This window comes from Ochotona curzoniae, unplaced genomic scaffold (genome assembly GCF_017591425.1).
Source record: "Ochotona curzoniae isolate NIBS_2020 unplaced genomic scaffold, NIBS_Ocur_1.0 scaffold_3208, whole genome shotgun sequence".
In the NCBI taxonomy this organism is placed as follows: Eukaryota; Metazoa; Chordata; class Mammalia; order Lagomorpha; family Ochotonidae; genus Ochotona; species Ochotona curzoniae.
The window spans coordinates 59,722,421-59,743,742 of record NW_024467106.1 but is presented as its reverse complement, the minus strand read 5'-3'; the positions used below and the strand labels follow the sequence as shown (position 1 = coordinate 59,743,742).

At 50.0% G+C, this 21,322-nt stretch overlaps 1 protein-coding gene and 1 pseudogene across 8 annotated transcripts in view; one reads left to right on the top strand and one right to left on the bottom strand.

The window, feature by feature from the left end:
* Window positions 1-6,692: 6,692 nt before the first annotated feature.
* The window catches only part of SPIN1 (spindlin 1), a 63,669-nt gene continuing 49,039 nt past the window's right edge, over window positions 6,693-21,322 (top strand). For 3 of the 8 annotated variants that reach the window (XM_040963695.1, XM_040963706.1, XM_040963704.1), the window contains exon 1: window positions 7,136-7,334. The gene's annotated coding sequence lies outside the window, so the exon portion shown is untranslated. Of the gene's footprint in view, window positions 6,740-7,135; window positions 7,335-17,048; window positions 17,199-17,744; window positions 17,778-21,322 lie in introns of those variants that run through there. The other 5 variants (XM_040963699.1, XM_040963708.1, XM_040963697.1 and 2 more) reach the window with 5 other exon arrangements.
* LOC121145183 lies at window positions 11,832-11,993 on the bottom strand (annotated as a pseudogene).

Here is a 21,322-nt window from a genome sequence, read left to right as displayed (position 1 = left end):
CTGATGTACAGCCCTAGATCCCATGTTTCCTTCCATAGGGAGTATGCATTTAATACGGTTTATTTGAGCAAGAAAAAGTTTCTGGAACTGGGCATCAGTCTGGAGGGAGACAGGTTCAGAATGTCCAACCTCATCACGTGACCAGCTGCAGTAGGTTATTTGTGTGGGCATAGTCTTGTCCTTTGGGAGCCCATGATTGGTTGACTCACAGCTGTCATTGGCAGAGGTTAAGTGATTTTGTTACAACAGCATTAGTCTTACGTTAGCTTATGATTGGTCTACACACCAAGCTAGGGTACAGTGCACCATGTATGGAAGCCACTTTGGGTCAAACATTATTACATACTTTCAGCGACAGGTTTAGACCAGGTCAGTTTAATGGTACTATCTCAACTGTGGCTCTCAGGGATGTAATTCAGTATCTTGTAGGACCAACACATAAGGGCTGCTTCTGTCCCATCCCTAGGCCACCATCTTAATAGGATTCACAGGTTATGACTGCATTATGATAATAGCCACAATCGAGAGCCACCACAGAGCAACAAGTAACAAGAGTTTGAAGAGCCCCTCCTTCCTCCTGGGTAACCAGACAAAAAGTAGCAGTTCCTCAAAGTTGTTTTTCAGGCTCAGAAGGAGGAAACAGATGATTCCAACAAAGCAGAGAAACCCCTTAGAAACCAGTTGCAACCAGTCAGGACCACTGAGCATTTGTGTTCCAAACAGTTAGCTTACCTGGGTCTTAAGGATGCACTGGGAGGAGCTCAGGCCTCCTGACAAGGAAGCATGTCTCCATGCTGCACTTGCAGGAGCCGAGTTTGTGCCGCTCCTGCCTGAAGGCAAGAACTTCCGCTTTCACATCCCTGTTTCCCACTGCTTGAGCCAGGGCGGTGGCCGTGATCCTCTGCAGTCTCTTCAGCTTCTCTTCTGCAAAGGAGCTCGTATGATAATGCCTCTTTGTGTGTTCCTTGATTATACTCACCAAGAAACACACTCACAGTTGGAGTAGGTAACGCCACAAGCCGTGGTCAAACTGAAGACCGCTGTGGGAATCCTGAGTGGTCCAACATGGATGACCTTTGAGCCTTGCAAAAGGGCGCATTATTGATACCACTGAGATGATCCATGAAGCCACCAATGGTGAATCATCAAGATTATCCACCTGGAAGTCAAGCCAATGTAAAGAACTCTCCGCATGCTTGGAATACACACTGCATACTGGGTATTTTTTGATGTGTTGAGTAAGTCTTAATTAGGGCTTGACATTGTGCCATAGCAAGTGAAGCCTCTACCTGCAATTCTGGCAGTCTGTATGGGTGCTGATTCAAGACCCAACAGCTCTACTTTTGATCCAGTTCACAGCTTATGTGCTTGGGAAAGCAGCGGAAGATGTCCCAAGTGCTTGGATCCCTGTACCCACATGGAGACCAAGCAGCAGCTCTGGGCTCCTGGCTTCTGTCTGGTCCAGTCCCAGTGTTATGGCCATGTGAGGGGGTGAGGTGTGGGAGAGAACTGGTGGATGGAAGATCTGTCTCTCCTTCCTGCCATATAACTCCCTTTCAAACAAGTAGACAGATTTTTTTTTTTAAAGTAGTCTTAAATAATTTGGAAAGTGAAGATTTCCAATTATTACTCCAACATCAGCAAATAGACCAAGGTTCACAGTACTGACAACCCCTCCCATGCCTTGTCAGCTCTTCTCCCATTCCTGGGGGCAAAAATCCCTTTTCCCAGTAGGACCGAGAAACACTGAGTTTGAAGAAAGACAAGACTACTTACTATAAGACAAAGCTCTCTTTCTTCCTTTTAGTTTTCTATTTCATCTATTTGGAAAGCAGGGTGGGAATCTGCTCTGGTTCACCCCCCAGATTCCCCAGAGCCAGGGTTGGAGGCATGTATGCAAATTCAGGTCTCCCTTGTGGATGGCAGAGACCTGAATATGGAAGCCAGCTTCTGTTGCTGCCCCAAGTGTCACTAGTAGAAAGCTGGACTTGGCAGTTGAGCTAACTTGGGCATGGGCATCTAAATCCACGATTCAACTGCTAGGCCCAATCCCCACCCCAGCAAGGATTTCACTGTCGATTTGTATTTAATCAGGTGCTGTGGGAAGGATACACAGGTTCTCTGACCTAATCTCCAGAAATGGAGGGTGGTTGAGAAATTGATTTACTTTTGTGTTTGAGACATTTTTAAGATTTATTCTATTTTGGGCCCAGCATGGTAGCCTAGAGGCTGAAGTCCTCACCTTGCACACACTAGGATCCCATACGGGCACTGGCTCTGGTCCTGGCTGCCCTGCTTCCTAACCAGCTTGTGGCCTGGGAAAGCAGTCTAGGACGGCCCCAAGCCTTGGAACCCTGCAACTGCATGGGAGACCCGGAAGAGGCTCCTGGTTCCTGATTGGCTGAGCTCCGTCCATTGTGGCTACTTGGGGAGTGAATCAATGGATGGAAGATCTTTCCGTCTCTCATCTTTCTGTATATCTGATTTTCCAATTAAAAAAAAAAATTCAGTTGAGAGACAGGATTACAGATAGAGAGGCAGGCAGAGAGCTTCCATGTGCTGGTTCTCTTCTCTACAGCTGCAACACCCAGAGCTGAGCCGAACCTGGGCGAACCTGGGAGCCAGGAGCTTCTGCCAAGCCTCCCGTATGGGTGCAGGGAGCCAAGGACTTGAGCCCCTGCCTTCCAAGGCTATTGGGAGGGAGCAGACTGAAAGTGCAGTAGTTGGGCTCAGCGCAATGGCCTAGCGGCTAAAGTCCTTACCTTGAATATGCCAGGATCCTAAATGGGCACTGGTTCTAGTCCCAGCAGCTCCACTTCCCATCCAGCTCCCTGCTTGTGACCTGGGAAAGCAGTCGAGGATAGTCTAAAGCCTTGGGACCCTGCACCCACATAGGAGACCTGGAGGAAGTTCCTGGCTCCTGGTTTCAGATTGGCAGCACTGGCCATTGCAGTCACTTGGGGAATGAGTCATCGCACGGAAGATATTTATCTCTGTCTCTCCTCTTCTCTGTATATCTGCCTTTCCAATAAAAATAAATAACTCTCAAAAAAAAAAAAAAGAAAGAAAGAAAGTGCAGTAGCTGGGACATGAACTGGTAACTTTACGGGATTCTGGCAGTGTGGGCAGAGGCTTAGCCTGCAATTCCATGCACCGGCCTCAGCGTGTTTGAGAAAACTTTAAAAAATGTTTGAATATCTGCAAACACATTTGGTGAGCCAAGTTAACACTCACAAACTGATCAACCTGAATTAGCATTTCAAAGATTCATAAAGTAACTCGGTTAATTTCTTTACTTTGAAGCTGTCCAGAAAAATCGAAAAACATGTGCAATGAACACACACTGCTCTTCACTTAGACTCACAAGGTGCTAATATCCTGCTACGTGAGCTTAACTCCGCACGAAATGCATGTTTCTAAGCTATCCGAAAACAACTGTAGCAACTAGAACTCGCTTGTAAATGATCTGGCAAAACTCTAATAACCGGAGCAATCTCTTAAGTTGCCATGAACACGGGAAAACGTCACCAGGATTCAGAAGGTCTCCCGTGTCTAGCTCACACAAAGTTCCAACTGTCTGCGGATTGTTTCATCAGCTCTCTTCCACTCAGCATTGGGTCCAGAACCATTTGATAGACTGGGCTTCAGTGCAGAAGGAAGACTGGTCAGACGAACCCGGATTCGTGCTGTGGTGTGGATGATGCTGTGTGAGACCAGGTACAATGGTAAGAGCAGAAAAAAACGAAGTTTTATTTTAGCAAAGAAAAAGTGAAGACCTGACAATAGAACCAGAGGGATGGGTGGAGACCAGGCTGTGGGGACAATGCAGAGTTATTTACACGTCTTCAGCAGTTATCTCTAAGGAACAAAAGTAGTAATTATGCCTTAGTTATAGTAAAGGCCTGGGGCAGTCTGCGCTTTCTGATGGAAACCTACAGACTCTCATTGCTGCCCACTAGTTTTTTTTTTTTTTTAAAGATTTATTTTTATTATTTTTTTTTATTGGAAAGGCGGATATACAGAGAGGAGAAACAGAGAGGAAGATCTTCCATCCGATGATTCACTCCCCAAGTGAGCGCAATGGCCGATACTATGCCGATCTGAAGCCAGGAGCCTCTTCCGGGTCTCCCACGTGGGTGCAGGGTCCCAAAGCCTTGGGCCGTCCTCGACTGCTTTCCCAGGCCACAGGCAGGGAGCTGGAAGGGAAGCGGGGATGCCAGGATAGAACCGGCGTCCATATGGGATCCTGGGCGTGCAAGGCGAGGACCTTAACCACTTGGGCCACCGCACCGGGCCCTGCCCACTAAGTTTTTAAGAGTGGCTTTCATCTTGTCCAGTGTAGGCGCAGGCAAAGGGCTGCGGGTGGCGTTGGTCTGGCCCGCTCTAAGTCTGCAGCTCCCACAGGAGTCTCCTTTGTGACAACTCCCTTAGGCTTTTGTGCTCGTTTATTTGAAAGATGGAGAGCTCTTCTACCCGCCAGATCACTTCTCAAATGCCTGTAGCAGCTGGGGCTGCTGGGCCAGGCTGAAGCTGGAGCTGTGACCTCAGTTTCGATTTCCTACAAGTGCAGTGGGGACTCAGCTACTCGGGTCAGTACTTACTGTCTCAGGCTGTGCATTAGGCAGGAAGCTGGGGAGGAAGTAGACTACTCTAGTGACGTATCTGGGTATCCCAAAGGCATCTCAACGGATGTTCAAAAGAGCACCCCTAAATTCATTTTACACACGTCAGGCGGATAGACAGCGGTGAACTGTATGAGAGTAAAAATCCCACCTTGAGCTTCAGCACAGTAAGGCCTTGAGGAGTTGAGAGATTTAGAGCTTTGGGGTGTGGCCCTTCCAGCTGTCTGCTCTCTGACTGCTGCTGCTAAACTCCGTATTCCTGCTAGTTCTTACCATGACCCTCCCCAGACACAGGGAAACCCAGGGGTTGCGGAAGGAGAGGGCCTCACAGCTTACAGCTTGGTTTTCAGCACCAGAGGAAAGGCTGGGGTAGGGGGGTAGGTACAGGCCAATAATCCAGCTCAAAGAAGGAGGATCTGGGGGAGGGCTCCGCAGGCTAATCCTCAGCCTGCAAGCACTGGCTTTCCATATGGGAGCTGGGCTGCAACCTGGATGTGCCATTTCCCATCCAGCTCTCTTTCCTGTGGCCTGGGAAAGCAGCAGAGGATGACTCGAGTCCTTGGGACCCGGCTCCAAGCTCCTGGTTGCAGATCGGTTCAGCTCAGCCCCTTGCAGCCAATCTGGGGAGTGGAGCACAAATGGAAGATCTCTGTCTCTCCTTCTCTTTACGAAGCCTGCCTTTCCAATAAAAATAAATAAATCTTTAAAAAAAAAATGAATGATCTGCAGCTACTGAAAGGTCCATAGTGCCAAGGAGGTGCAACCCAGCGGGACCCATCCAGCACAGCTCCCGCGCCCCGACACCTTCCCTTGCCTCCTGGTGCCCGCCGCGCTGCCCTCGGGAAGCAAGCCAAGGACACGAATTACTACCCAGTACTTTCCAACCGGCTGACACAGAGACACACTGTGCTACCTCTGAAGCCAGTCCTCCGGTTGGCCCCTGCCTGCCAAGTGTGTCATCTGAGACAAGCACCGTCATTGGCCCGACAGCAGTCTCCCTCTCCATCCTATACGGGAGAAAAGGTGCCAGAGCCATAGACAAGGTGCCAGGTGCCAAAGACAAGGAGCGTCCCCAGGGCTTTCCAGTAAAAGGTCTGTAACCTGACCTGACGTTTGGGGAGGGCGGCGCTTCCTCAGCTACGCAATCGAGGAATGAGGTCTGGTGACCCGGCTGCAGGTCCAGGCCGAGCACCCTCCTGGCCGGAAGCCAGGATTTGGCCTCCAGGTTCAAGCCTGTGGGAATAAAAATGGTTCTTAACGACGCCTTCTACACCTTCCTCCTGCAAAACAAACAAAAAGCAACATATTCAAAGGGCATCTGAACTGACACCGAAGTCCAGTGAATTCACGCGCAACCGTGGGTATGCCTGGCTCCCAGCCTGGCGAGGAGCGCGAGCCGGGTGGGTGGGTGGCGGGTGGCCCCAGGCCAGTGGGTGACGGCCAGCTGTGGCGCTGGGGCCCAGGTAAGGCTTTCTGCGGGCAGGATCTCCGCGCAGCGAGGCCGGGGAGCCGTTTTCTCCACGGCATCTCAGATGGCAGGACCATCCTTTTAAAGGGCTCGCGTCCTGCTGCGGTCCTCCTCCCGCCGGAGCTGCTGCGCAGCGCTCACCTGTCCTGCGCACGGCGCCGCCATGTGACCCCCCATCCCGCCCTCTCCGCCGCTGCATCCCTGCCAGGCACCCATCGCTTCTGACGCGCAGCGACCAAGGCGGCCGGCCCCCCGGCGGGCAGTCGCCAGGCCGCGCCAGGCCCGGGCCCCCCCACGCCGGCAGACGCGCCCACCGCCTACCTGGCCGCCCGCCCGCCGCGCCCCGCCCTCTTCCAGGTGAGCGCGCCAGGCCCCGCCCCCGCGCAGCGGCAGCCCCGCCCCGCCGCCGCGCCTGCGCACTGCGGCCGTCGGCGCCGGGCGCCGGGGCGGCGCGGCCGTCGCAGTTCGGCGAGCGCAGTGCGCGTGCGCCGTGGCTGCCGGGGGGCGGGCGGCGGCCGCGGCGCGGAGCGGGGGCGGGGAGGCGCCGTCTGGCTCTGGCTGGGGCCGGCGGGAGCGTGAGGGAGCGGCGGCGGCGGCGGCGGCGGTGCACCCCGCGGGGCCTGCGGACGGCGGCCTGGGCGGCCGGCAGGTGAGCCGCCCGGCGCTGGCGGGCCGAGGGAGCGCCGCGGGCCGTGCGGGGCGCGGGCTGAGCGGGGGCGCGGCGGCGGCGGCGGCGGCGGCCGGGGGCGCAGGTGAGCGCTCGCCGCGGGGCCCGGGGCGCATTGTCCGCGGGCGGCGCCCGCACAGCGCCCCCTGCCGGCCGGGCTGGGCCGGGGCGGCCGCGCGCGCCTTTGTTCGCCGCCCCCCGCGTCCCGCCAACATGGCGGCGCTGCCCGGCGCGGCCCCTCGGCGCGCGCTTTGTTCGGAGCCGGGCGGGGGTGGCCGGCGCGGGCGGGGAGGGGGTCCGTGCACGCGGGCGAGGGACGTTGCGTAATCCCGGCGAGGGGCGCCGAGGACCCCCCAGGACCTCTGCCCCGCCTGCCCCTCCCCGGGGCGGGTGCCCCCCGGGGTGCTGCCCCAGCAGCGGGGCGCGCGGGGCTCCCCACCCCACCTCCGGTGACCTTGGGCGCGCGCGGCTGCTGGCGCTGCCACGGCCCGGGGGCCTGCGGACCCGGCCCCCCTCGGGTGGTGTCGTGACCGACGGTGCGCCCTCGGCGTTGCGGAGGGTGCTGGTGAGGAACGTCGTAAGTTTGTTTACGCAGTTGTGGTTTTTTTTTGTTGTTGTTTTTTGGCTTTGTGTTTTACGGTGATGTGCCTGCCCTTTTATGATTTCGTGCATTGATTCCGGGTTCAGGACAGGGTTTTGCGTCCCTGTCGCTGCTGCTGCTGCTGCTGCTGCTGCTGCTGCGGGTGGTTGGGCCGCTTTCGCATGTGCAGCAGTGAGCAACACGAGGCACGTTGAGGTGTGCAGCGAGATTCCACTGTGCAGTGTGACTGGTGCCGGAGGCGACACTCGGACCAAAATGCCAATAACCCGTGCAACTTTCTTGTGTTCGAATTTTCTAGAAGGAATGCTATGCGATGTGAAAGGGATGGAAGAAGGTATGGTGATTGGCGTTCAGCGCAGCTTTTGTTAGGTCGTGAGAATCGAACCTGAACTTGGGGGAGGAGGGGCCGTGCCTGGACGCGTGGTGACTTTGGAACCCCCAGAGGCTGTGAAATTTGGGGGAAGCTCAGCTGATGGCAGATGCCTCCAGCTTCTCCCCCTTCAGCCTCTGTTGATGAGGAACCAGTCGTTGACAGGACTCCCATGGGGGGATTTGGTAATCATGTACAAGATCTTTATGCCATGTATTATGGATAGTACTAGTTTCTCAGGAGAAACGGCAAGCATTTCATGTTTGAGTAGCGAAATTTTCCAGTTGCTGCTACCACAGATGTGAGACAGTCAAAGGGGACGGCATACATGATGTCAGTCATGGCTTTATGTGTGAAGTGTTGGTTAAGCTCCGGATTTTTGCCAGTGAAGTTGTACCTGCGTGTCTGTCCCAGGAGATTCTGGGTGTGGACCTGTGATGCTGGCTGGTGCCCAGGTCCCCCGGTTGTGGCTGGGGCACACCAGCACCCTCCTGAATACTCAGCTGACAAGGTACTTGCCGCGCAGGTTAGGCTGTATTGTTCAGAAAGCAGTGACAGAGAAAGGCTGTTCACACTTCGTTCAGGGGCAGTTGTGTTTCTTGAGTGTGGACGGTTGTGTGGATCTGTAGTTGTGGCTGACTGCTGTCTTCTGAAAGTGCCTTGAATTGCCAACTTAGAAAAAAGTAACAGTATAGGATAATCAGTAACTTAGTTTTTGGAATGTGGTGGCGATCTTGGTCCTACCACTTCTGAGAGATGCTACTGGGGTTTAAATAAAAAGGATCCTTGGTCAGATAGGTTTGCCCCTTAGGACCAGTTTATGTTAACATCCTGGAGATTGTGACAATTCCTGAGGTTGTGTTTTCCATATTTGGTGTTTGGTTTGCCCTTGTAATCCAGGAGCAGCGGAAGTTCCCAACAGTCCTTGTGAAATGTGGGCCACTGGTGTTGTCAGAGCACAAAATTAAGACTGTTGGAGCGCTTGCATTACATTTCAGTTTCGTTTGAAAGGGGAAGGGAGCACAGGCCTGAGCTCCTGCTTGCTGGGTCACCTCCCGCGTGCCCCCAGGGCTGGGCTGACCCTGACTGAGCCAGGAGCCGGATGACTTGAGGAGTCGCTGCCTCCTTCCAGCTGTGTCCAGCTCCGGCATCTCAGCCTCTGGGCCTGCTCCTTGAAAGTCTGAAGTGAGTTTGTGAGACATAAAGGCTGAAGAAAGTAAAAACAGCTTATTGGTCTTTCCACAGTAAGTTGGGAACCAAGCCACAGAACAGTTAAAGCCGGGTCAGGCTCAGATAGCATCACGTGACCCTCTTTTGTAAGGGCTTACCCAGAGTGAACCTGCTGACACTGGAAGAACTGGTCTGCTGGGCAGGTTGGGTGGTTCTATCCCTTCCTTCTGTCCGGAGAGGTCACACTACTCGACTTGAGTTTGGTGATGTGCAGTGTGAGTTTTCCTTTGGCCTGTTGGGGCTGCGGCAGGCGCCCTTGTTAACTGACCCTGTGCTTGCGTTGTGTCTGCAGCGCCTTTCCCTGTGAACTGAGAGGCCATGGTGTTGAGGCCTGAGTGCGCCTCTGCATGCAGTGAATAGTACCTCGAGTTTGGCTCTTAGGTTGGCGAGACAGAGTCCTTGGTCTTAAATAAATGTAATCACTGTGCTTTCACTTCCCAGCCTGCCTGTGTACAGTATTTTACCCGAGCATTTTCTTTACTGCATTGCGAAAGGAAATGTGGCTCTGGAGTTAGCATGTTAGAAACCTCCGGGCTGAGAGTGAGTCCCACTGTGTTGGTTGGAAGCCACAAAGCTGATTCATCACCCATAGTCTTCTAAAAGATTTTTTTTTAAGATTTTATTATTATTTTTTTAATTTTTTATTTGGAAAGTCAGATATACAAAGAGGAGGAGGAGAAACAGAGAAAAGATCTTCCATCCATTGATTCACTGCCCAGGTGGCTACAGTGGCTGGATCTGTGCTGAACTTAAGCCAGGAGCCTCGAACCTCAAGCCTCTTCCAGGTCTCCCATGAGGGTGGAGGATCTCAAGGCTTTGGACTGTCCTCAACTGCTTTCCTAGGACATAAGCAGGGAGCTGGATGGGAAGCAGGGCTGCCGGGATTAGAACCAGCACCCATATGAGATCCCAGTGTGTGCAAGGCAAGGACTTTAGCTGCTAGGCCGTTGCGCCGGGCCCCGCCCATAGTCTTTTAAACCCTTAGTTCCTTAGTTGTAAACTGGGATGGGACTTTGCTATTATGAGAATTAAATGGAGGAGGGTTATAGATTTCCCAGTACATTTCCTGAAATACAACAGCTGGTGCCAGTAAGTGCTGATGTCTTCCCCTTTTCACTTTTGAGCTGTGCTGTAGTTACAGCATGATTTTATTCCGTGTAGATAGTGTGCTTAGTCTTATCTCAAGATTCAGTTCAGCTTAATTTTAAGTTAAAGGTAAAAATAAATAAATTTTTTTTTAAAGTTGTTTTTTTCTTTCTGTTTCTTGTTTGATTAAATGGAATGTTACAGAGAGAAGCAGAGAGAGCTTCCCTCTGCTGGTTCACTCCGTAAATGGCCACAAAGGTAGAACATGAGCCGATCTGAAACCAGGAGCCAGGATCTTCTTCCATATTTCCCACATGAGTGCAGCGACCTCCTCTGTTGCCTTTTTTGGCCATAGCAGGAAGCTAACTGGGAAGGGGAGCCAGTGGCACTTGAACCTGTGCCCATGTGGGATGCTGATGCCGCAGGCAGAAGCCTGTTCTGTGTCTTTGCGTTGGTCCCTGTTTATTTGGAAGAGAGTAGCGAGGTCTTCCATCTTCCGATTCACTCCCTTGCTGGCTGCTAGGAGCCAGGAGCTTTGCCTAGGTCTCCTGCATTGGTGTCAGGGACCCAGACACTTGGGCTACCTTTTGCTGATTTCCTAGCTCAGAAGTGGAGCAGCTGGGATGTGAACTGTATGGAATGCTGGCATTGCTGCAGGTGGTAGCTCTACTCCCTGTGCTGCAACCCTAGCCCCTGGGGCCACATTTCAGATTCCACGTGGCAGGTACAGATAGCTAATACCTATTGTACAGGTGGGGAAATTGCTGATAGATAGGGGACAGGTCATAGTGGACTGGGGAGCTGCCAGTGGAGAAGGAGTCTCCAGAATCTTGTCCGCTGGGAAGGTGGATGAAGTCACTGGAGGCAGGAGGAATCCAGATGGACTCAGAATATTGAGTGTTGAGTCCAGCGTGTGCTTCGGGATGCAAGTCACATGGATATTAATGTGTTAGCTGCAAGTTGAGAGTTAATGCAGAGACCACCAAGTCATGTTTTATGTACTATTTGAGGTGTTTCATGATTACGCTAAGTGGCTTTTTAAAAAAAAATTAAATTTTCTTAACCTGTATTTTTAAAAGATTTGTTTATTTGAAAATGTGAAAGAGAGAGAATGCTTTTGAATCTGTTGGTTTGTTCCCTCCTGTGCCCACAGCGGCCAGCAGTGGTCCAGGTGGTTCCTCAGATGGCTGAGCTGACCCAAGTACTCGGGCCATCGGTAGGGAGCGGTGTGTCCATGAGGTCCCAGCTTCCCAGGCAGGGCCTCCTGCTCTGTGCCGCAGGTCTGGTCCTCACTCTGTCGCTGTCCCCCTGCTTGTCATAAGATAAGCTGGTTCTTTAATCTGATACATGACACACTAGTCTTTGAAGCGTTTCATGTGTTCATGATGTCTGAGAAACACTTTTCCTAACCAACTACGTATCAGGCATTTCCTTCAGCTCATTTTTGAGGGAGCCAAATTTAGAAATAAAATTGGGAACTGTAAAGCCTTACTGCTTAGAGGATGTTTCTGTTTTCATTAGACTTGGAGAATATATAAATTTTGATTTAGGGGGCTGGTATAGGTATAACAGGGTAGTCCTCCACCTCTTGGCACCAGTATCTTCATATAGGTACCAGTTCATGGCCTGGCTGTTCCACTGCTCATCCAGCTCCCTGCTCATGACCTGGGAAAGCAATGAAAGATGGCCTGGGTCCTTGAGTCACCGTCCCTACAGGGGAGACTTGTAAGAAGCTCCTGGCTCCCAAATTCCACCCGGTCCGGCTCTGACCAATGTGGCCATGGGGCAGGGGGTGAACCAGTGGATAGATGATAACTCTCTGTGTCTCTCCCTCTTTTCCCAAGTAAAGTAAATTTAAAAATTAATTTTCCATTGTTATTTCCAACTCAGATTTAAACTGATAAGAACAAATACTAAACTTGATGTTAGCCAAAAGGCTAAGAAGCAGTCCAACTCAAATTTAATATTTCAAGGTTTTTAAAAATGTAATTTAATTCTATTTTTAAATATTATTTACATACTTGAGAGGGATCATCTGATTAGGGTATGGAGGGATCAGATGGGAAAGAATGTAGATTGGACAAATGTTTCAATTTTTTTTCTCCTATATCCACAGGGAGGAAAGGAAAGGGGAGTTACTGTATCAGCACCTGAGGCTGGGGGACAGTCATCTAGAGACCCCGAGGTGGGACAGACTGCTCCGAGGGTGTTACTTGAGTGCTTTTGACAGTTCTGAGGCATCACCTGCTTCATTGCACCAGTGTTGAGAGAATCTTTCCAAGGTCTGTTGGCTGATCAGGTCCACCTTAGTGCAGCCACAGGCCTGAGAACATGCTGCAAAGCTTGGCCAGGAGAGTAGTCCAGCTTGTTCTGCTTTCCATCCTCTGGTGAGGCACCTGATGACCCTGGTTGTCCTAGGTGAGCTGGCTGGCACATCTCCCGTGTGCATCTGGGCATCTGGCGTGTGCTGTCTGCCGCACGGGCATCAGCAGCTGAAGAGGTGCAGACCTGATGCATGCACTCCAAGGTTGGACCCCGTAACCTGTGATGTTCCCTGTGGCTGGGGTTTGAGTCCAGCCATCTCACTGGGGAGTGCCCCAGGACACCTTGCTTGGGATGAGCCCAGACTTGATTCTTGTGTGTGCCAGTGAGTGCAGGGTCAGGTTTGGTCCACCACCTGCACCAGCCCCTGCACATTCTTTTGGATGCAGCTGCCTGATCTGTTCTGTCCCCAGCCCCATTTGTCTCACACAAATTGACGGGTGCTGTGGCCTAGCTCAGCCAAGTTTCCCGCAGCCTATCATGGCACCTCCAATGCTAGCATGTGCTGTGGTCTGTTCTGCATCCCATCTGACACTTGTGGATACTGCAGCTTAGCTGGCCTGACCTGCTCCCCAGACCCTGCTCACACTTACTGTGCTTGTGGGTACTTCTGCCTTGACCAGCCTGACCCATCCCCAGTCCTGGATCTCATGGTCATCAGCACGAGCTGGAGCCCAGCAGGGGAGTGCTCACAGTTCCACTACTGGGCCGGCTCCCAGCCCCAGATTTTGTACCTGCCAGGGGTACTGCGGTGTCATCGGTCATGATTCACACCCAGTCCTGGCACTTGCCAGCAGGTGCTACAACCCAGCCCATGCCAGCATGTCCTGTGCCAGCCCAGGCTCTTGCACTCACTAGCGGGAGCTGCATCCTAACAGGGAAGTTTCCCAAGTTGCCCTACCAGGCCCACTTGCAGCCCTAGTCAGTTCAGCGTGTGCTGGTACATGCTGCAGCCTGACTTGGCATGGGTCACCCTCAGTCCTGGCATTCACTAGCAAGTGCTGCAGGCAGCCCGACTGCCCTCTCTCAGTCAGCTCTCAATGGTGGTGCTATACCTGGCCCTGTCTGGCCCAGCCTGACATGGCGTGCATCCATCTTAACTATGTAAACAGTGTTAAAATTAATAATGGAGAAGATGCTAGTTATACCACTTCCTAGATGGCAGCCTGGGTAAATATTTGTAGAAATGGATCTTAAGGGTGTGAGATAATAATGAGGGGACGTAAGGTTGGATCAGAGCAAGGATATTGATCTGTACCCACCAAGTAGAGATCTGGATTCAGTGTTCAACTTGAAGAGTAGGAAAGGGCTCCTGGCAGTTTAATCTGTTGATTGAAATGTAAACCCCAAGGTGGCATATGCTAAGTGAAACCAGTACCACAGCTGCCCTGGTGTACTGTCAAGGAGGGGTCCGAAAGCTAGAGAGATGGGAATGTTAGAGTGGGTTGCCGTTGGATGTCATGCCCTTCCTGGGAGGGTGAACTCGTGCATCCTGTGGTAACAGTGCACGACGTGTGGGTAAAGGGTGGTTGGTATTCTTGAGAGCTCTGCGACCACTCTTCTCTGAAGACAGAAATGCCATGGAAACTGCTGCCACTCATCCTGAATCCTTTTTTTTTTTTTTTTAAGGCTTATTTACTTGAAAGAGTGAGTGAATGAGAGAAAACTCTATCTCCTGGTTCTTTATCCACAGGTACAGTGCTCAAGTTGTTGGGCCATCTTCTCTGCTTTTCCAGGCCAGGCCATTAGCAGGGAGCTGGATCAGAAGTGGAGCAGCCAGGATTTGAAGCGCTACTGTGGAATGTCGCACTACAGGAGGCCTCAGTGCTGGCCCCTCAGCTTGCATCCCTAAGGTTAGGGACTGTTGGAGTTAGACCACAGAGAAGCTGGCTGTTGTTCCTGGTGGTTGACTATGGTGTCCCTAGAACTGAAATGAAGGGTGTTCATATTAAGATCCTGTTTGACCTGTGAAAGTAATAGGAGTGTTCCAAATCCAGAGAATAGAATTCTGACTTGATCCCTGGTCTCACACAGGGTGTGAATGTGTAGCCCAGATCTCTTTGGAGGAATGAGGGGAGTTACATCTTAAAGGACGTCTGTGTGAGTTGGAGATGGATTGGGGGAGGATACTGGCTGGTTATAAGGTTCTCTCATAGCTTGTGTACTGTGTGTTTCCACTTTTGCATAACTGCCAGGGCCAAACTGGTTTTCCATTGATACTGCCACTGTAAACAGTGTAGTATTAATATCACAATGCCACCTGATAAACTGTTGGCTGATAAATTGCGAATTGCTGGACATGTTTCTTTGAGGAAGCATACGGCAGGTGATTTGCAGAGCTCCTCCAAGCCCCTGTAGGTACAGCATGCCATAGCCAAGTTGTCACACCTCTTAGATTGCAGTGGTAATGATACATGGTGGCTTTTGTAGCTGGTGTTCTTAGTTCTGTATGCGGAGACTTAGTGGTCTTTGGCTTTGAGTTACAATGAAGTGGAAAGCAGATTGGTGTCACACTACACTGAGGTAAGCTGCTGCCTGCACTGCTGGCATCCCATATCAGAGTTTCATACTTCTGACCCAGCTCCCTGCTGATGTGCCTGTGGAAGCAGCAGAGGGTGACGTGACACCTCTGTACGCAGTGTAATTTTTAGCGTTTTGGATATATATATGTGTGTGTATACATATATGTATTATTTATTTTTATTGGAAAATCAGATTTACAGAAAGATCTTCCATCTGCTGGTTTACTCCCCAAGTGGTCCCAAAGGCCACAGCTGAGCCAATCTGAAGTCAAGAGCCAGGAATCTCCTCTGGGTCTCGCATGCAGTTGCAGGGTCCCAAGGCTTTGGACTATCCTCGACTGCTTTCCCAGGCCACAAGCAGGGATCTGGATGGGAATTGGATCAGCCGGGATATGAACCGGTGCCCAATGGGATGCTGGCATGTGTGAGGCAAGGACTTTAGCCGCTTGGCTACCACATTGGACCCAGACCTGTATTTTTTATACAATCCAGGTAATACAGCTGTTGAATATACCCAAAAAATGGAATTTCCACTGACATTATTAAGTTAAAGATCAAACCTTTTATTTTTAAGAATTGTATGGGTTTTATTTTCCACGTGTTTACTATTCCATTATCAACAAATGGCAAATAGAAAGTAGTAATAAGGGGCAGTGTGGTGACTCAACAGGCTAATACTCTGCCTGCAATGGCTGGCATTCCATATGGGTGCTGGTTCTAATCCTGGCTGCTCCACTTCTGATCCAGCTCCTGCTTATGGTTTGAAAAAGCAGCAGAGGACCCAGTACTCACCTGAGAGGCCCAGAAGAAGCTCCTGGCTTTGGATCAGTTCAGCTTCAGCCTTTGCGGTCATTTGGGGAGTGAGCCAGCGGATGGAAGATCTTGCTCTGTCTCTTTGTAATTCCACCTTTCAAATTAATCTTTTAAAAAATGAAGTTAATAACAAAGAATGAAAGAATAGTAACGCTCAAAAGCCTACCATTTCTCAGATGTATAGTAAAATCCCAAGAGTATCACTTTTGTATCTTTAAATTGAACTTTTTTCTTTTTTAATTCTAGTAGTTATCACAAGTCAGGGACAGTATACTGTTTATCTTTTGGGGACTGGCCTATTTCACTAAGGCTGATGATTTTCTTGTGCATCCATTTAGTTGCGAAAGACAAGATGACAGTCTTTTTATGGCTTAGTAGTATTCCGTAGTGTATTTTTGTCCGAGAGGCCGATCTTCATCAGCTGACTCTCCTGCCAATGGCTGCAATGGCCAGGACTGAGCCAGTCGGAGTCAGGAGCCTGCTCCACTGCTTTTCCTGGTTGTAGGCAGGGAGCTGGATTGAAAGTGGAGTAGCTGGGATGCCACTGGCACTGGAGGAGGAGGAGGATTAGCTTGCCAAGCCGCCATGTTGCCCCTGATGTTTTCTTCATCCAGTCATCCATAATGTTGAAAGTAATCATTAGCTGACTGTGGCGCTGGCACAGTGCGTTAGCAGGCTGATACTCTGCCTGTGGTGCTAGCATCCCTTACAGGAGGCAATTTGGGTTCTAGCTGTTTGACTTCTCGTCGTTTCCTTGCTAATGGCCTGGGAAAGCAGCAGAGGATGGCCCAAAGCCTTGGACCCCTGAACTCTTCCTCAGTGCCCGGAAGAAGCTGCTGGCTCTCAGCTTCAGACAGGCCCAGATCTGGCTGTGGCAGCCATTTGGGCAGTAAAGCCAGCAGGCGGAAGAGCTCACTTGCTCTCCCTTGGTTTCAGTAATTTTGACTTTTAAGTAAGATAAGTGAATCTTTAAAAAGACATAAAAACATTAAGCTACCCTTATTTGGAATCACTGTTGCACCCAGAATTGTTTTACAAAAAATTAAGCTTCAAAATAGTTTTATTAATCCATCCTTTTTTAATAAGAGATTTAAAAATACAAGCTAAAATGTGTAAGAAACTGCTAAGCTCGCCAAGTAAGCAGCAGTGGCACCGGCTCCAGGACTCCATCTGGGCTGCGGCCGGGAAGGAGGCTGGGCTCTTGGAAGTGCCATGCCCGGAAGTTACCTGAGTGTAAGGGTCCTGGTGAGTTTGGGTTTAGTTTTGTTTTTGTTTGTTTTGCAAAGGGCAGATCACAATAGTTCACACAGTAATTACTAATTAGCTTCATCTTCAACTACACATTAAAAAAATATTTTTAGGAACAGTTTTCAAAAGAAAACTCAAGCAAGTCCAAAAAATAAGAATTTAGAATCCAGAAAGGAGTACTGAGAAGGAAATTCAGGGCAGAACCCTCCCAGTCCCGTGGTGAGGAAGCTTTGGAGGAAGAAACAACAGGTAGGAGGACTCCCAGGTCCTGCTGGCTCTCTCAGTGTGCTGGGTTACGACCACACTTTCCTGCCACCCACACAAGACATCCGTCTGGCTCAGTCGGGCTTCTTAGCTGGCATCGTGCAGAACGAGGGTCGTTTCTTCACCAGCAGCAGTGGCGAGGCCAGTGGCCGCTGAGGCCTTTGTGGGAAGCACTGTAGGGTTGTTTGCGCGAACTCTCCTTTTCTGCTCCTTGCCCAGCTTCCATCATCCCTAAACGACTCAGAAACAATCCCGTACAATGTCATTCAACAGTGACTTTCATATGACCTCACCCAGCATTACTGGGCTTTGCTCTTGTGTTTCCTGTGCTTTTGTGTGTATAACCACAATCTTACTTCTCACTCTGCTAACCTTTCTTCCTTGCTCTAGTTCCCAAAGCCCCATTTCATGACTTTTTTTTTTTTTTTAATTGTAAAGGAAACAGAGAAGCAGAGACAGTGAAAAAGATCTTTCCACTTGTTTACTCCCCAGGTGGCCACAACGGCCATACCTGAGCTGATCCAAAGCAAGGAACCAGCAGCTTCTTCCAGGACTCCCACGCAGGTACAGGGTCCCAAGGCCTTGGGCTGTCCTTGACTGCTTTCCTAGGCCACAGGCAGGGAGCTGGATGGGAAGTGGAGCAGCTGGGATATGAACTGGTGCTCATGGGATTCCTGTGTTTGCAACGGAAGATTGAGCCATCAGGCGATTGCCCTGGACCCCATGACTTTTCTTTCTTTCTTTCTTTCTTTCTTTCTTTTTTTTTTTCTTCTTCTAAGGTTTATTTGAAAGGCAGGAGGGATGCATACTGGTTCACTTCCCCAAAGACCATGACTGGTTCAGGTCAATGTCAGACAGTCCAGCATCCAGTTGTCTAGATATGTCCAACAGTTTTCTTTTCTTTTTTTTTTTTATTGGAAAGGCGGGATATACAGAGAGGAAGATCTTCCATCCGATGATTCACTCCCCAAGTGACCGCAACGGCCTATACTATGCTGATCCGAAGCCAGGAGCCTCTTCAGGGTCTCCCACGTGGGTGCAGGGTCCCAAAGCTTTGGGCCGTCCTCCACTGCTTTCCCAGGCCACAGGCAGGGAGCTGGAAGGGAAGTGGGGCTGCCGGGATAGAACCAGCGCCCATATGGGATCCCAGGTGTGCAAGGTGAGGACCTTAACCACTGCGCCACCGCGCCGGGCCCCTGTCCAACAGTTTTCTTGGGAGTCCATCTTTGATTTGGAAGTAGGGATGCATGTTGCATTGTATCCCCACATCTGGATATGGTAGTCTATTACTCCATCACTGTACATTCCCTTAAATGAGAAGCCATGAAATAAAATCTACAACCGGTCTGAATTAGAACAGCCACAACAAAAAATTACAGCACCATGGAGTCGGAAAAAAGGCTGCACTGAATAATCAATGCATGGGTGACGAAAAGAAAACACAAAAGCCTCATGGGTATTACTTTTTATTTCTGAAAGATTTTTTTCTTTAAATTGATTAAACAAAGGTGTAAGCTTGCAGGTTAAGCTGCTGATTATGATACTAAAATCCTGTGTTGAGGTGCAGAGTCAGGGCCTGGCATCTCTGCTTCTAGTCTAGCTTCCTATTGAGCTGCCTAGAAAAGGAGTAGGAGTTGGCCCTAGTACCTGGACCCCTGCCACCTATATGGGAGACCCAGCTGGAACTGCTGCCTTGGGGCTTCAGATGGGCCCAGATCTGGCTAGTGCAGCCATTTAGGGAGAGAATCAGCAGGTGGTGAGCTCTTGTGCCTTACAGATAGATAAGTAAATACATCATTACAGAGACAAAGTAACCTTGTGCTATTCATTCAGAATTGCTCACCATCACAACCTTTTTGTTTTTAAGATTTGAAGATTTTAAGTATTCGAAAGGCAGAGTTACAAAGTGGACGGAGATGGAGAGAGGGCAATCTTGTATTCCCTTGTTGACTTCCAATGCAGCTGCAGAGATGGGTGGGGCCAAGCCACAGCGGAGAACCTGGAACCTGGGACCTGGAACCCCACCTCATCTCCCACGTGGGTACAGAGGTGCAAGGATCAGGTTTTGCTACCTTCCCACGTATGTTAGCAGGAGTTCGTGCCCAAGTGGGATGCTGGAGCTGTGACTGTGGTTCTGTCTTCTGTGCCTTGCGTAGCCTTTAAATAAATAACTTGTTAATGGAATGACAACCTAATGAGAATGGCATTCTACTCTGAAAGAATTGAAAATGCAGATAAGTTTAGCCTGCAGTTCTGCTGGTAGGAATTTTCCTGTAGATGAATTATAAAGTATTATAAAGTTTCTCACTGTAGCAAAAAGTTTTGATGGTGGAAAAACTGGAACCAGATGTCCAGTGGAAAGTAAAAGATTATCCGTACTCTGAAGTGTTCTGTTAGTGTGAAAAAGAAACTGATGGAAGCATTCACTGCATGGAAGACAGCTTTTAGGAAGAAGCAAGTTGCAGAGCTGTATGTTCTCAGTTGTGTGTGATGTTTGTATGTATCATAATTTCAGGTTTTTATGTGGAAATGGAGTGCTAGATTCATTTCATGGCAGCCCTTTAAGGTGAAGGTTGGGTGGGGAGGATGCCATTGTGTAAGGTGGTAGCAAGTGTGATGTGTTTGGCTGCAGATAATCTTTGCTTAGTAACAAACTGGAGGAAGATGTTGTATAATGAATGACAACAGATGAAGTGCTTGGCTTCAGATAACTTAATAGTAAATACTCCTTTGTTTTGAGCACTGCTCTTAGTATTGGTTTTAAAAATGTTTTGTTGGCAACGTCTGCGTCACCACCGACCACCACTGTGCCCCGAGCCGAGTGGAGGGACTAGGGTTACAGAAGACAACACACAGTGGGTCATTCTGGTAAAGAGAATGCCATTTGTTCAAAGTTGGTCCCCATTTTTATAGTCTGCTTAGCCCCTCCCAGTATTTTCCCAATGCTCAAGCAACTCCTAAGCTCCCCTGAGGGCATCTTAAAAAGGGGAAGCATGGAAGAGGAAACTTGTGGTCAAGCCAGGGGCTAAATGTATCAGGCCAACATTGCCCATCCTGTTACACCTTGAGAAACAAGCTAATCTGTGGAGTACTCCGCATGTACAAGAGAGACTGGGGCATACAACGTGGGGTTTTTCTTTTGTTGTTTTTTTAAGTTTTGACATGTGTTATAAATGCAAAAGTAGTTGTGGATTCCTGAGTTTTGCCAGGTGCTGACTGTAGTCCCCCCCCCCCCGTTTTGTAACGCCTTCCACCTATGGAACCCTGCGTCATTGTAGTTTATACCTGCGTGTGTACATTCGGGTTCTCCAAATAATAAGTTGTGATTAGGTTTAGCTTCATTGGGAAAGTACTGGAAACGAGCCACGTGACCCACAACGTTTGGATGTGTAGAGGAGAAAGGGGAGGCAGCAATACGGAATAGGAAAAATATTAAGACTGCAGTACAGTTCTGAGAAGGCCCAGGTCCTGCAGGAGTGGGGTTGGGAAGGGCAGTGCGTTCTCACGAGTGGGGACCAGGAGTCTCATTCACACAGGGTCCCGGGATGTGGCTATCTACATAGATTGTCTTGCATGGTGGGCGGGCTTAAGAGAGGAGTTGCTGGGCAATATGTTTTGCTTTTGAGGAATATTAGTAGATACTGTGAAATGTTTTCCGAAGTGCAGTGTGTCTGTCGTGGCCGCACATCTTCACCAGTGTTTGGTATTGTCAGTCTTTCTCATTTCGGTCAAACCGGTGGATGTAAGGTGGTTTTTACTGTGGTTCCTGTTTTCCAAGTTTGGTGTGGCCATGTGGTTTGCCCTGGACAGTGCAATGTAGCTAGAAGAGACTTGTCACTGTGTGACGGTGGTGAGGTTTACCACTAACTCCTCCTGCCACCGCGGGCACGTTTGCACGTGCGCTTTTCCACAGCGCACATATTCATGAGCTGAGATGGGCTGCAAGATGACTTCGTTCTAGTAATAGGATTTCTGACTGTTTATAGCCATAGTGTGACTTATTATGCTATATTCTGGCCAGTTTTTTTTTTTTAAATAAAGGAAGTTTTTTAGAGTGGTTTTAGGTTCACAGCAAAATTGTGCAGAACCTGGATTCTGTCCACTTCATC